Source organism: Balearica regulorum, chromosome 2 (genome assembly GCF_011004875.1).
Source record: "Balearica regulorum gibbericeps isolate bBalReg1 chromosome 2, bBalReg1.pri, whole genome shotgun sequence".
NCBI classification, from domain to species: domain Eukaryota; kingdom Metazoa; phylum Chordata; class Aves; order Gruiformes; family Gruidae; genus Balearica; species Balearica regulorum.
Genome location: NC_046185.1, coordinates 52,549,086 through 52,562,442, shown reverse-complemented (window position 1 = coordinate 52,562,442; position 13,357 = coordinate 52,549,086). Strand labels below are relative to the sequence as shown.

General features: G+C 42.1%; 1 protein-coding gene across 12 annotated transcripts in view; it reads left to right on the top strand.

The window, feature by feature from the left end:
* The first annotated feature begins 12,802 nt into the window (after positions 1–12,802).
* The window catches only part of GREB1L (GREB1 like retinoic acid receptor coactivator), a 142,573-nt gene continuing 142,018 nt past the window's right edge, over positions 12,803–13,357 (top strand). For 4 of the 12 annotated variants that reach the window (XM_075744272.1, XM_075744274.1, XM_075744275.1 and 1 more), the window contains exon 1: positions 12,803–13,057. The gene's annotated coding sequence lies outside the window, so the exon portion shown is untranslated. The remainder of the gene's footprint in view (positions 13,058–13,357) is intronic. The other 8 variants (XM_075744280.1, XM_075744278.1, XM_075744276.1 and 5 more) reach the window with 3 other exon arrangements.

Here is a 13,357-nt window from a genome sequence, read left to right as displayed (position 1 = left end):
AGTACCTGAAGGGGCCTACAGGAAAGCTGGTGAGGGACTGTTTATCAGTGAGTGTAGTGACAGGACAAGGGGTAATGGGTTTAAGCTGAAGGAAGGTCGATTTAGATTAGATGTTAGAAAGAAATTCTTTACTGTTGGAGTGGTGAGGCACTGGAACAGGTTGCCCAGAGAGGTTGTGGATGCCCCTGGCTCCCTGGAAGTGTTCAAGGCCAGGTTGGATGAGGCTTTGGGCAACGTGGTCTAGTGGAGGGTGTCCCTGCCCATGGCAGGGGGGTTGGAACTAGATGGTCTTTAAGGTCCCTTCCAACCCAAACCATTCTGTGACTGTTATTCTATGATTCTATGTCTCCCACACTAAGGCTGTGCTGATCAGACAGGGAATTCTGAAGGGTCAATAAAGATTTCCATGGGAAGGAGAGGATGACAAGCAGCGCACGGGAGAGGGGCTGCCTTGTGGGCTGCCAGAAGGCTGCTGTCATGTAGAACCACAGAAGCACAAGGATGCTGCAGAGGTGAAGAGCAACAGAAATATGGATAATAACCATTTCAGAAGAATGCAACTCTATAGGAACAAAGTGATTTTAATAATGTATTAGTTGCTATATAGGAGAGGTAGAAATGCCATCAGTAATGTAGGTGGGTGAGCAGCTTCCACCAATGTAACTGTGCTCTTATTAGGAGACACTTCAAGGGGATTTGTTAAGACTCATTTTTGACTCAAGCTTGCCTGGGATTTTTGCCTATGCACAGTATAAACCATAAGATGAACAAAAGCTTGGCAGTGGACTTATTTTAGGAATTTCAATAAATACCCCAGCTCCACATTTGGGGAAAAAAAGCAAGTGGTGTCACTGCTGTGGAGGAAACAGTAGGTGCCTTAAAAGGCTCTAAATAACAACCAGTGATAGCAGACATCTTAACATCACAAACTGTGTATTGTTAGCATCCCAGAACTTCCTAAGAGTTGGCAGAAGAGTGCTTTGAGTCACTGAAACTCACCTTCAGAATAACTGGAAGTGCAGGGGATCTCCAAGGGGTGGGAAAGATGTTCACACTGGAACAGTATTTTGAAAGCTATACAGACTAACTCGGGCAATTCAGGCTCTGAACTTTCCGTAGCCTCAAATTGCCTGCATTCTTCTGGCCATGGGCCTGATGGGAGTCTGTAGCCTGAAATGCATGCTGCCCAAAATGACTGTGTAATAAACACCAAAACAAAAGGATGTACATTATTTATGCTAATTGTCTTGGATTTACAGAAAGTTGATTTTGCTGAGATAACCTGGTATCTTTTTCAGAAGAGCAAGATCTTAATTTGTGAAGACAGTTATGAAGACAGCTATGAAGTATGAGGCTTTAGTTTTGCAAAATTCTTTGATCATGAAGTTATTGCAAATGAATATACCAGATGGCTCAAAATCCAGTGGTTAACTCAATTTTTAGTCTCCATGCTAGGCAATGAATCACTGCTCAGTAGGGGTGTTAACCAGCGGAGCTCCACCTGGGTTGTCTCCTGGCCATTTTCCTTTTGATCTGTGATACAGCAGAAAACATAAACTCATTGTATTGCAATAGGCATGAAGATCAGAGGAACAGAAACAAAAATAGGTCACAGCTGTAATCAGTTGGTTAAGCAAGCATATAATATATTACTTCATTACAGGTAAACATGAAGCTATATATCTAAGAAGAGAGAATGAAGTCCACAGTAGTAAGATGGGAAACTGTTCTTTGAAGTAGTGGCTCTGGAAATGACTGAGAAAAGAGGGACACAGCAGCTGAACAGAAAGGAGACCTAAAGGGATAATGTAATCTTTAGACGTACATGCAGGGGAGTCGGGGTAACGAAGTTGCGGTATTTTGGGATTTGGCACTTATCTTGCCATTATGCTGAAATGCTGGATCTAGTTCTGCTAGGCTCAGGTCAGGGAGGATGTTGTCACATTAGTGAGGGGACAGGTCAGTGTCATTTTGCTGTGTTAGACCTAGAGCGCATGAGGAGCTCCTAATGCTCCAGGGACTTCACTTATAGACATGAAAATGGTGTAATATAGCGATCAGAATGATAAAGTTTGTGAAAGCAGAGCTTTTTATATCTAAAGATTGATTTCTGATTGTTATGAGGGATTACCTTCCTGGAACTGAAACCATTCAATATACCTGAATTTTTCTCATAGATGAAGTAAGTGCCTTTGAGGTCAAGGTTTGTGCGCTTCTCCCCTGTGACTGGGGACAAAATGATGTCCCCTAGCATAGTTATCTACTAGGATACAATTATCTCCATAGTTATAATAATTTCTGAGGATAAATGTGAGACGATTTCTTTTACTGGACTGCTGAAAATACCAGACTAAATGACTTGATGGAGTTTTCCCCCTTCAGGAGAGAGAATTTATTTCATCCCTCTGGCACTTCTTGGAAGGCAGGTGCACAAAGAAAGGCTTTAGTATGCACATGAGTTGTGCAACCAGCTCTCAATGCTGGTTGTATTACCTTCCATTAATTCAGAGCTTTTGCTCAGTTTGCTACACGGGCTCGATTCAAGCATCTCGGAAACAAAATCCGGCAAGAAGAAGAATTCATGCTTTTTCCAAGGGTTTCTTCAACCTCAAGCACCCCTCCCTCCACCCTCATATTTTGCTGTTGGACTGCTTTCCCACAGAGCAGTTAACATCAACGCTTGCATGTGTCCCCACATGTGGGTTTATGCAAGCTATTTGCATCTTAAAACCTCACCACGGTATTATTTTTTTCACGTTAGCTACAGCAGCACAGCTTATATTACTGGGAAGTTACACATACCTAGAAACGTCCATTCTTTTTTACTGAGCTGGTACACGGTTGCTTACTGGTGATAGAAAAATGGGACACCTGGAGAGCACCTGCTCCGGCCCCCTGCTCAGAACGGGGCCTAGTTAGCACACACTGCTCAGGGTCTTTTCCAGTAAAGTTGTAAATATGCCCAAGGATGGAGATTCCTTGGTCCCTCTGGGCAACCAGTGCTTGAAAGGCTTTTTTTTCCTAATGTCATGGTGGAATTTCCCTTCTTGTTCCCTGATAGGCAAGTGTCAACTGATGTTTACAGGAGAAGGCAGTATGCTTGATGGCAATGCGGTGAAGGACAAACTTCTTTGCAGAGAGGTGGCATTTACATTCTTCAGCGTGCTCTTGGTCTATCTGGTTGCTCAGCAACTCGTCTCCAGTGAAACCAGATAAGATTTGAGTAGCAACATTGTTCTCCCAGTCAGCGGGCAGTTAAACGACCTGGTAGTTGACCAAAGTGTTTGATGAAGTCAAAGCAGACTCTATTTCAACCAGTACTTTAATGATCATTGTGTTTACCTGTCTCCATTTTATGTCCATCTACTCATGCCAATTTTAGTAATTTCTGGTTCCCTCTCTAGTAGCTTCTCTTAAAGGATTTTGTAAACCACTCCTAATATCTCTCTGCTTTCAACTCCGACTTGCTGCTTGCACTGGACTCCTTCCTCAAGTCTTCCCCTCACAAGTGATATGCTTTTCCTTCTACCCTCAACTTCATTTGGAAGCAAAAAGCTCAAAGTTTTCTGATTTTCAAGTTTCCTTTTGCATAATGTTCAAGTTCCTGATGCTGATGATCACAACAGGTGTAGATGGGACCCAAGCACCAAGAGTATAGATGTCTTGGAACACTAAAAGTTCCCACAACAGCTGGAGCCACCATCTGTGAGACACCACACAGCACATTTGCTACTTCAGGAAAAGTGTCACTCTCACACAGTCCCTTGAAGAGGTTCCTGCTGAGCCAGACAGCAGTATGCCTCATTTTAATTTTGGGGTGCCAAAACCCAAGAGGAATCTTCTGATTTTCAACTACAGAATGTTACATAAAACTTAATTTACCTATAAGGAAAATCCTTCCTCAAGGGCTAAGGAAAAACAAAACACACAAAAAAATAAAAAGGAAAGCAAAGGACGGCAGAGATACCATACGTGCAGGATTACTGATCTAAAAACACTACTGCTCTGGAAGCAGAGGTCCAGTTTATATATGGTCTGACATTTTATGTCAAGTTCATACATTGCTAAGCATCATGAATGAACATAGTAAGACAATTAGCTGGCTTTTTGTTACCTTGGATGAACAAAAACTCTTGTAAGCAAATGAGAAAACTCAGAGGGACTTGTTTTGCATAACCTGGCCCTACTCTTTCTCTGGAGCTGCTGGGACATGAACCATTCTATACAATAAACACCTAATCATGGAAATTAATAGAGATTAACTATTTTTATGTTAAAAATAACACACTGCACTAATGAGTCCAGTTTTTTTAGCCATTGGGATTTTCTTCCTCTTTTTGGCTGACTGGACAGCAGCTGGTTTTGGAACTGTTTCTAACCAGCAGTGAACCAGGCAGGTTTCCTTCCCTCCTGACAGCAATCATAATCCTGTCTGTTTAACTGGCAGGAGGTACTGAAAAACCTGTACAAAAGCCCCAATATGTAAATAAAACATCACCTGAAAGCTCACCTTGCAGTCATGAGAATAAAACCCTATCCGAACTGGGACTGGGGGCTCTATATTGGCTGTTGTGGATTCCAAGGTGAAGCGATGCAGGGGGTTAGCGCAGCAGCCTTCCCTGCTGACCAACCCAAGTCCAAATCCCATCCCAGATTGCTTTCCAAACGCAAGTAGTGACTAAGGATCTTCCCATGATTCCCTTTCATTGATGCCACCAGAAGACCTGCAGGAATGCAAAAGCTGCACAGCAAGTTGTTAGCAAACATAACTCACTGCGTGTGTGGTAGTACCATGTGCTTGAGGCATGGCAATATAGTGAAAGACAGCAAATGATACTACTCTTGACAAAGCAACCAACTTCCCTGACCCCCAGATGAATATAACTTAGTATTAAAATCAGTAGCTTTATAAGACATTAACCTAAATTAATCTCCCAGGAAAGTTACAAACAGAGAAAGAAAAAGAAGAGGGGTAGTTAGACAAAAGTATTTATAATTAATACATTATAACTTATTTACAAATTTATTTTTGCAAGGAGGTTTGTAGGCATATAGATACTGCAGCATTTAACTTGTGGGTTGTTTTTTTTTTTCTTTGAGAAACAAGAGAAACAGCTGGGAGATGAGTAGCTAAAATATTCTGTGTCTGCACACCTGGTGGAGTGCAGGTTAAAAGACAGCTCAACGCCAAGACCCTAGAAGCTGCCCAAGAGAGGCGTGGTGGGTCTTAGACATGTTTCTGAAGCTCTGTGGGAAACCTTTGCTGAGGAAAAGCCAGCTGGTAGGTCACACACCCCTCAGCACACACCTACCTTTCTTTCAGTGCTTCAAGAGAACTGAGCCAAGCCATCTCTGCATTCACATACATCCCATAATTCTTTTGGGGAAGATGGGGAATTTATAAATATGGGAGCAGAGTGCTCTGTAGGCTCAGAGATTTGCCTCTGCAAGACCAAGAGAGAGACCTGCTGTTGACAGCACTTGAGCCCATTGTTAAGATATAGTGAATGCTGGACTAACTTAACTTAGCAGCTAAGCTTTGCATTAAGATAGTCTTTGCATTAAGATCTACCATGATGTGTGTGGACCTGGTAGGAAAACTGGGAGGGGAGTGAGTGACTGTTAGTTCTGGCAGCTACAGAAGCCTGGGGAATTTACCATAAGCTGCTTTAAGTAGGAATTTTGCCTGTGTAAAGGGATCAGTGACAAAACCAAGAATGGTAAGGGCTTGTGCAGTCTTATCCACCTCACCTCAAAAATATTTTCCATCTGTAAAACCCCCAAAAGCTCAAACACATCTATGACTTTCTGGCAAAACCAAAAGAAAGTCAGAAACCAAGATGAAAGTTTGATACCCTAGATAGATAAACCTCCATAGAGTCTAGGTAGTAAAAAATGTAAAGCAATTTTTAAAACAGTAAAAATGCCTTGCACTACAAACATTACACTAAGGCCACGGGTACTGTAATTGTGAGATGTCTGTTCTTCACCTTTAAAATGCCCAATTTCCATGGTTTGCCTCCAGGACGGATTCAGGGCCATTTTCTCTGCTATGGGTAACATTCTTGTTAGTTCATGAGTAGCACCTCTTATGAAGAAAAAGCAAATAATTATTTAATAAAAAGGCAGCAAAAATAAAGTAGCAACTGCCATTCCCTAGCTGGGTCAGAATAAACATCCCAACAAACATCAACCAGCACTGACATACTGACTTTGAGAAGATTCGCTGCTCTTACTGGTAACAGCTACAGGAAGCACTGCAAATTTGGAATTTAAAAAACCTTTACTGTAGCGCTTCATTCATCAAACCACATCAGTACCATGAAAAAAACCCACCTTTGTAAGCTCTACATTTACTTGCTTGTATGAAACTGCCACTTGTCCTTTTCCTGTGTATGACTAACTAGCCAGAGGACTTGCAGTGCACGGTTCTGTTGCACGTGTCAAATGGGAAACAGCGGGGGGAATTTTTTTGTGTCCCTGTGGTCAGTGATCGGGCGATCAGAAGGAGAGGGGCTGCCTTTACCCAGTAATGGCAGTGTATAGGGGTGCAGTCTAATCTAGGTCTCTAAGCTCCTTCACAAGTCCATGAGGAGAAGGAGGGGAGAGGGTTGGCTTTTGAAGGTGTTCATTTAAGAATGTGATGAAGCTGCCTGCTGGAGCTGCCAAGTGAATTTCACTGTCTATAAATAAAAATAGATTAGAGCTCAAGTTTTAGACAGTCTAAAGTTAGGGAAGACTACCTCCTCCGTAAGCAAGCCATGTTTAAAAGGATTATTTCACTCTAGGCTATAAAATAGTTTAGATTACATGTTTGGCAATGGAGACATGTCATTTAGAGGTAATGGATCTAAGTTTCAGTGGTGTCTCTGAGTAGGCAACCCAGGGGATGGTGAAAGAGCCAGAGTATAGCTGAGTATTTTATATAATAGTCAGTACTACATATACTTTCCCATTTTGTTGAGGTTGTTTTTCATATAGTCTTGCACTTTGGAAACATTTAAACAGTAGGTAGTATTCTTTTTTATTACACACAGTTATCTAAGTAGCCATGGCAAAATTATTTTTTTTTATAGTACCTCCTGATGAACAAAAGACTAACCTCTATCTAGATATCCCTGGAGGAAAAAAAAAGGTCCTCAGATCTACGGACTTCATGAGTGTCCTACCATGCTTTCAAAGATAAATGGAAATTCTTTATAAGCTAGTTAAAGTGAACAAATCCAACTACAACCAGAAAAATCTTCTTGAATCATTTAAAGCAGTTACCATGCTTCTAATTTTCCTTTTAAAAATGATGGAGTATTGATAACATTTTGTTGTCTAGTAAAAAAATCAGAACATATCTTCCCATTGAAAGAGGTCAAAATGGATTGTGCTAATTCCATGGTATATAAAAACCCAGGCTCACTCATAAAACCTGAATTCACACCATATGATTCATTTCAATCAGCCACAGTCTAAAGTAATGCACAGATTAGTTACTAAAAAGGATTCCACTGAAAGATTACTGAATTTTGAAAATGAATCATGAAATAAAAATTTATACATGGAAAAAACCCATTAAAACTATGTAGAGGCTCAGCTTTGACAAATGCTAGCTTACAGAGTTTTCCATAACACAGAACTTACTTTTTCACAGTTGCTCCAATACTACTAAAAAGGGGTACTTTTGCACTGTCTTATCTGAAACAAAACTGAATTTCACAATTTAGAGAATTATAGAGAAACACTGTTACAGGCTCTGTTGTGCAGCACAGTTACACCGGTGCCAAAAGTTCTTCCTGTTCAAAGAATACCTTTGATTTAGGCAGGGTAATGCATTTTTCCTTTTGCTGGCATACAGTCTGCTGTTAAGGACATGCTTCTTAGCAAAGGAAATGGCATCCTACTGTGTCTTGCATGATAGATGGGGTACAGTTGCCAACCTGTAAACAAGAGCTGACATTGCAATACCAAGTATTTTGTAGAAAGTTCTAAAAAAATTGAGAATGTGGCTATAGTTTCTACAGTCTGGGCGATTGAGATTCTAGTGATTAGCTCCAGGACTTTTATACAACCATCTCTTTTTGTGAAATTATTATCTCCTAACAGTGGTCATTCTGCAAAATCCAGTCAAAATCAAGAAGGAATAGAAAGTACATGTGTGCCACTATGTGCTGCTGCTGAACTTCCAGGAAAGCCTGCTGATTAGTTGCTTAATTTCTATGGAGTGAGTAATGGAAAGATGAAGCAAGTGTGTTCTTATTAGTTGTAAGAAACACTCTGTCTCTTTCATCTTACTGTACACTATCGATTTCTTTGTAGGAGGTGTGCTCAGTATTAATGCTAAAAACACTGATGCCAAAGAACATTTCAGTAAAATAATAGAGATAAAAAAGCTTAGCTATGATGACATTGGAATTACAGCAGTGTCTGAGCATCTGGAGATCTGAATTCAGTTCTTACCTCTGCCCTCAGAGTGTCTGCATTAAAAACATTTAATTTTACATACTTCAGCTCCCCATCTCCAGCGTTGCTTCCTGTTTCATCCTATCCCCTTGTTTCATCCATTCAGCATAAATGTTTTTTAGGGAATAGCTTTTAAGTATTTGGATAATATTCATTTCATAGATGCCCTGATGTTAAATAGACCCAATGCAACTTTACAGTATGACAACTAGGGAAAGAATAATTCATATCACAATACTAAAGGGATAAAAGTGTAATGAACCATAAAAGACCATTGGTGATTCATGCAGAAAGATGAAAGTTATTTAGAAGGCTCACATCAGAATTGTCCACCAGGATGGTGAGATTCACTTTAGAACCAACAAAGGAAGTCAAAGCAAAGTTTGCAATCAGCTTTTAACAATGGTAAGACCAGGTCTGTGGAATTCAGACACTTCATTCAGGCAAAGTTTAATATCAAAGGTTGGGTAGGTTGGATCAAATAAAACATTCATACTAATGTTTCTAGGACAGAAATTACTGAGTGTAGTATGTATGAAATTGATACTTCACAAATAACAAGAAATTAAAGCAGAGAGTTCCTTTGCATGGCTATTTATTTGTTTACATTTTTTGAAACCTAATTTCTGACGTTGGATACATCAAGTTATCAGTCAATATTTACATGTAACAGCCATAACAAATATAAATATAAGCTCTAGTTCAGAGAGTGATCTAAGATGAACTGATGACCATCACTTTCAGGAAAAAAAAAAGGTTGAAATCTGTTTGGAAGTTTTCCTTATAGCTAGGAAGTCGGGGAACTGTCAATTCCTACTATCCACAGTGTTCAAAGCACTATATCCAAAAGGATCTTATTTGTATTGCTCTCAAAACCAGAAAATATGAAGAAAGTGAAGAGATACCTAAAGGCAGGGGGAACTGCAAACCATTATGAAGGCTCAGGACTGAAGGATACCTATCAACCTCTGTAGCTCCACTGGGGGCCCATCAATCTTTGTGCAAACTGTAGTGTCATGTTATGTTCTTACACAGTCCTTTAAAACAGAAGATAATATAGGTGATGGTATCTTGTGAATATGAAAACGGCCAAAACCCAACCCATGAATGACAATTTTCTTCTGTATTGCCTAGTCAGGGATCAGAAAATGCTGCTTGCTAAACCAGGTGCTTTTTTGATGCTGCCTCTTTACCTCAGTATTAATTGACCTTGCCTCCCAAAGCAAGCCTCTAATTGCTGTGTGACTGCATGTCTGCTGTCAATAATTCCTAATGATTGACTCCAATTTCTCACTGCCTGAAGTTGCACTTTCTTGCTCCCTCAAACGTTCTTTTGTTCTTGTTGCCTGTACATTCCCCAAACTGTGTGGTCTCTCCTTTATTTCACTCCAGCAGCTGCTTTGGCATTCTCCGTCTTCTGTTTCAGATACATGAGTGGCTCTGCACATTTATGTTGTGAGTATCACGGCTTCAAACCCTGAAAGACTTTTCTGTCCCAAAATGTTCTTGTTACAGATTTCATCCTGCCATCTGATGTGCAATATGGTCCACAGATGGTACAGATGAAACCACCCTACAAGCTGTAAATGTTGATAGTCGAAGTAGAAAGTTAGACGAAAACATATAATGAATGTTTCTTCTTTTTCAAAAAAGCAAAACAAAAATAAGTCCAAATAAGAAAAGAGTTACTGCATTAAAGCTACCAGAATAATTCTCATCCATTCAGTAGATACGTGTAAGTAAAATTAAACAGTTTGAAATGTCAAGGGAAATCTAGACTGCAATTACTGGAATCAATTGAGATATAATTAAGTAACCTAAGTTAGAATGATCATGCGCTATATCAGGTATTCTACAGGTGCCTTGATGGGCTTTCAAAGCTCTCATGAACCTTTAACAATAATAATAAATTCACTGTCTAAATCTGCCCAGGGTCACATGGCAACATTATCTCAAGGGACTGACACTGATATTGCTTAATTCCATTATATTTTGTGCAGTATCAACAGCACCGTTGACATACACAGCATACAACCAGACATATTAGAATAGCAGCCTAAACTCTTTTGCAGCTATCTACTTCCAAGTTTCCAGAAAAATAAAGTGTGCAACTTAGGTAAAGCTGCAAAGCTTTAGGACTTGATCCTAAAACCTGATCTGACTTGACAAAGTCTCTTAAATTCTGCTTCAGCTAAATTTTTAGCTATCTATTGTTAAGGGTCGTATTATTAGCAACTTTATAAATACACAGATACCAAGACAGTTAGGCTAATGGAGATAGCATGTCTTCAGGTAATCCACAGCTGAAGCCCAGCTCTAAGCAATTCAAGCCAAATGATTTAGCTATTCACATAAAAATTACATAATCTCAGAATCAAAGTAGCCAATGAACAAACTAGCTGGCAAGCTTTATTTGGGAGGTACCTTGTTTTTGAGAACAACTGTGACATGAGAATGTACATAAGAAAGTCCTGGAACTCATGGCTGTAGCCATGAGCTGAGAAATACCAAAGTACTACAAAGAACTGCCAAAGAAGCTGGTAGGAAACCAACTTCATTTGGTATTTTGTACCAAGGAAGTTGGTAGGAAAAAAAAAAGTGTATATCCAGAAATATAAATTCATATGGATGCATAAAAGGCAGCAATGTATATATTTTGTATATATTATGTGTTGCATAATCTGAGATGGTTTGAAGATTCTTTCCTGGCAAGTTTGCTATGAAGACTGCATAACAATATGCCCCAGCCTTTGGTCTCTAACTTAGCTACACAGATATATGCACCCATTACTACACTTTCGCATCTCATTCAATGAAATGAAGTGCAAATCAGCATGTCATAAAAAAGCGTTGCTCAAATTGAAATAAACCAAAACAGAACCAACAATGAAAACCTCCTTAGTGCCTATCAGCAAGAGTGTGATTAATGCAGAAAAAGGCCAACTTGTTCAATGTTCAAAACCATCTATTAGACCTCTGTTTCTCATTTCTGGACTGAGCAGCAGTACTGCAGTGCCATACCATTGCTGTGCCATATCTATTTTTTCCAAGAGGTAGGCACAGGGTTTTTTCCTTCCCACTTTTTGATGGAAAGTCTCATTATCTGCGGTAATAAGAACACTCACTAGTATGCTAGAACTTAATATTTTAACCAGCAAATACAAAAGAAAAGCATGTGAGAAAAGTACCAGGCATCTTTTTCTCAGTGTCAACACAGCAGCAGGTTCCTGTCAAAGAAAACAAAGACCACCACTTTTTTTGTCACTATCACTTTTTCGTAAGCTGTTGAGGCAGAAAGATAGGACACTGCAGAAGATTGAGCCCTATGGTCCCACAAGAAGAAAAAGGCTCTTTGAAAGGCTCGCAAGAAGTATGCCCTTTGAAAAGCAAAAAGTGAAAAAAGCGAGGAGATGGTTCATATAGTAGCTTAATCAATCAAAGGTGAAATGAAGAAAATGCAAAATCATTTTTCCCCAGTTCAATGGATATTTACCCTCAGCACACTCTGCTGTATTTCTAGTCTCCTTCCCACTCTCCTGCTTAGCCCAACCTTCATCTTTACACACACTATGAATCCAAACCTGCTGCTTCCCCACGCAGACATGAGCTCCATTTACAGCTTTAAATGTTCCAGATCCTTGTTTCCATCCCCTCCAAGACACTCAGATCACCTCATGTCTACCCGCCTTGCCTTGAGCCCTGCTCAATTTAATCTTCGACACAAGTATGCTCACAGCCAGTGAGCCAGTGTCATCTTAGCATGCTATGCCACTTCAGCTTCTACTTTACTGTTCTTGAACTAGCTCCATTGCTAACTAAAACAAAACAAAACATGAGTTGACTCCTCCAACTTTAAACTGCCCACAGCTCTGACTGGCCCACCCGGCAGGGCAGCCTCGCACAGGGTACTGCAGATGGCTACTACTCCCAGTGCCATCTTCTGCCTCCCCCAGCCACAGAGCCACGCTGGATTTCTGACAAGAGTTTTGACGCTTCCCAGTTTGCTCCTTGGCTCCTCTCCGTGCACGGCCTCATCCCTTCCCTCCCAACTGGAAGCACCCCTTCTCGCTCTCTCCTCACCGACCCTCGGCCGCCATGTCCCAAGCCTCACCGCCCTCCGCCTGCCTTCTCCACTAATCCGTGTCCACCCGCCGTTCCCGACCCATCACCTCAGTCCCTGGTACGACGCGGCCGCCCCTCTTCCCAACCCCGCCGTCCTGGGGCCTGGCCCGGGACGGGGAGGCCGTTCCTCAGACCTGCAGGACACCCCCCTCACCTGAGCGCGGCTCCCCCACGGCCACCGCCCGGTCCCCTCGCCCGCCACCCCCCCGACCCCTCTCCCTCCCCGCTGTCAGAGCAGGAGGGGCGGCACCTGCGGGTCCGCCCCATTCTCCTCCCCTCGCCTCCCCTCCCCTCCTCCCGCCGGAGAGAGAGGACCGAGACCCGGAGGGAGACGGTGGCATTGAGGGCGCCGGGCGGGAGTGCCGAGCGCAGTTGCTCGGTGCGAGGAGGCAAATAAAAAAAAAAAAAATTAAAAAAAAAAAAAAAAGAGAGAGGAAGGGGTGGAAGGAGAGCGCTTCAACTTCTCCTCTCTCTGTCCAGTAAGGTAAGGGAGCGACGGGGGGCGCGGGGCTTTACTTCGCCTTCTCGCCGGTGTCTGGGGAGGGCCCAAAGGTAGCCGGTCGGGGCGGCGGCAGCGGCGCCCCGCTCGCCGGGTCGCGCTCGGTGTCAGTCACACCGCAGAGCGCAGCACGGGGGGCGGTGAGGGGCTGCGGGCTGCCAGCGGCGCGGCTGGCTGCGGCCGGTGTCACGGGCGGGCTGCCAGTGTTCTCCCCCGAGTGGGCTCTAGCCCTTTGTTACCGTCGTTTTGGACCGGGGGGGAAAAATGACACCGCTCCGACGGGGC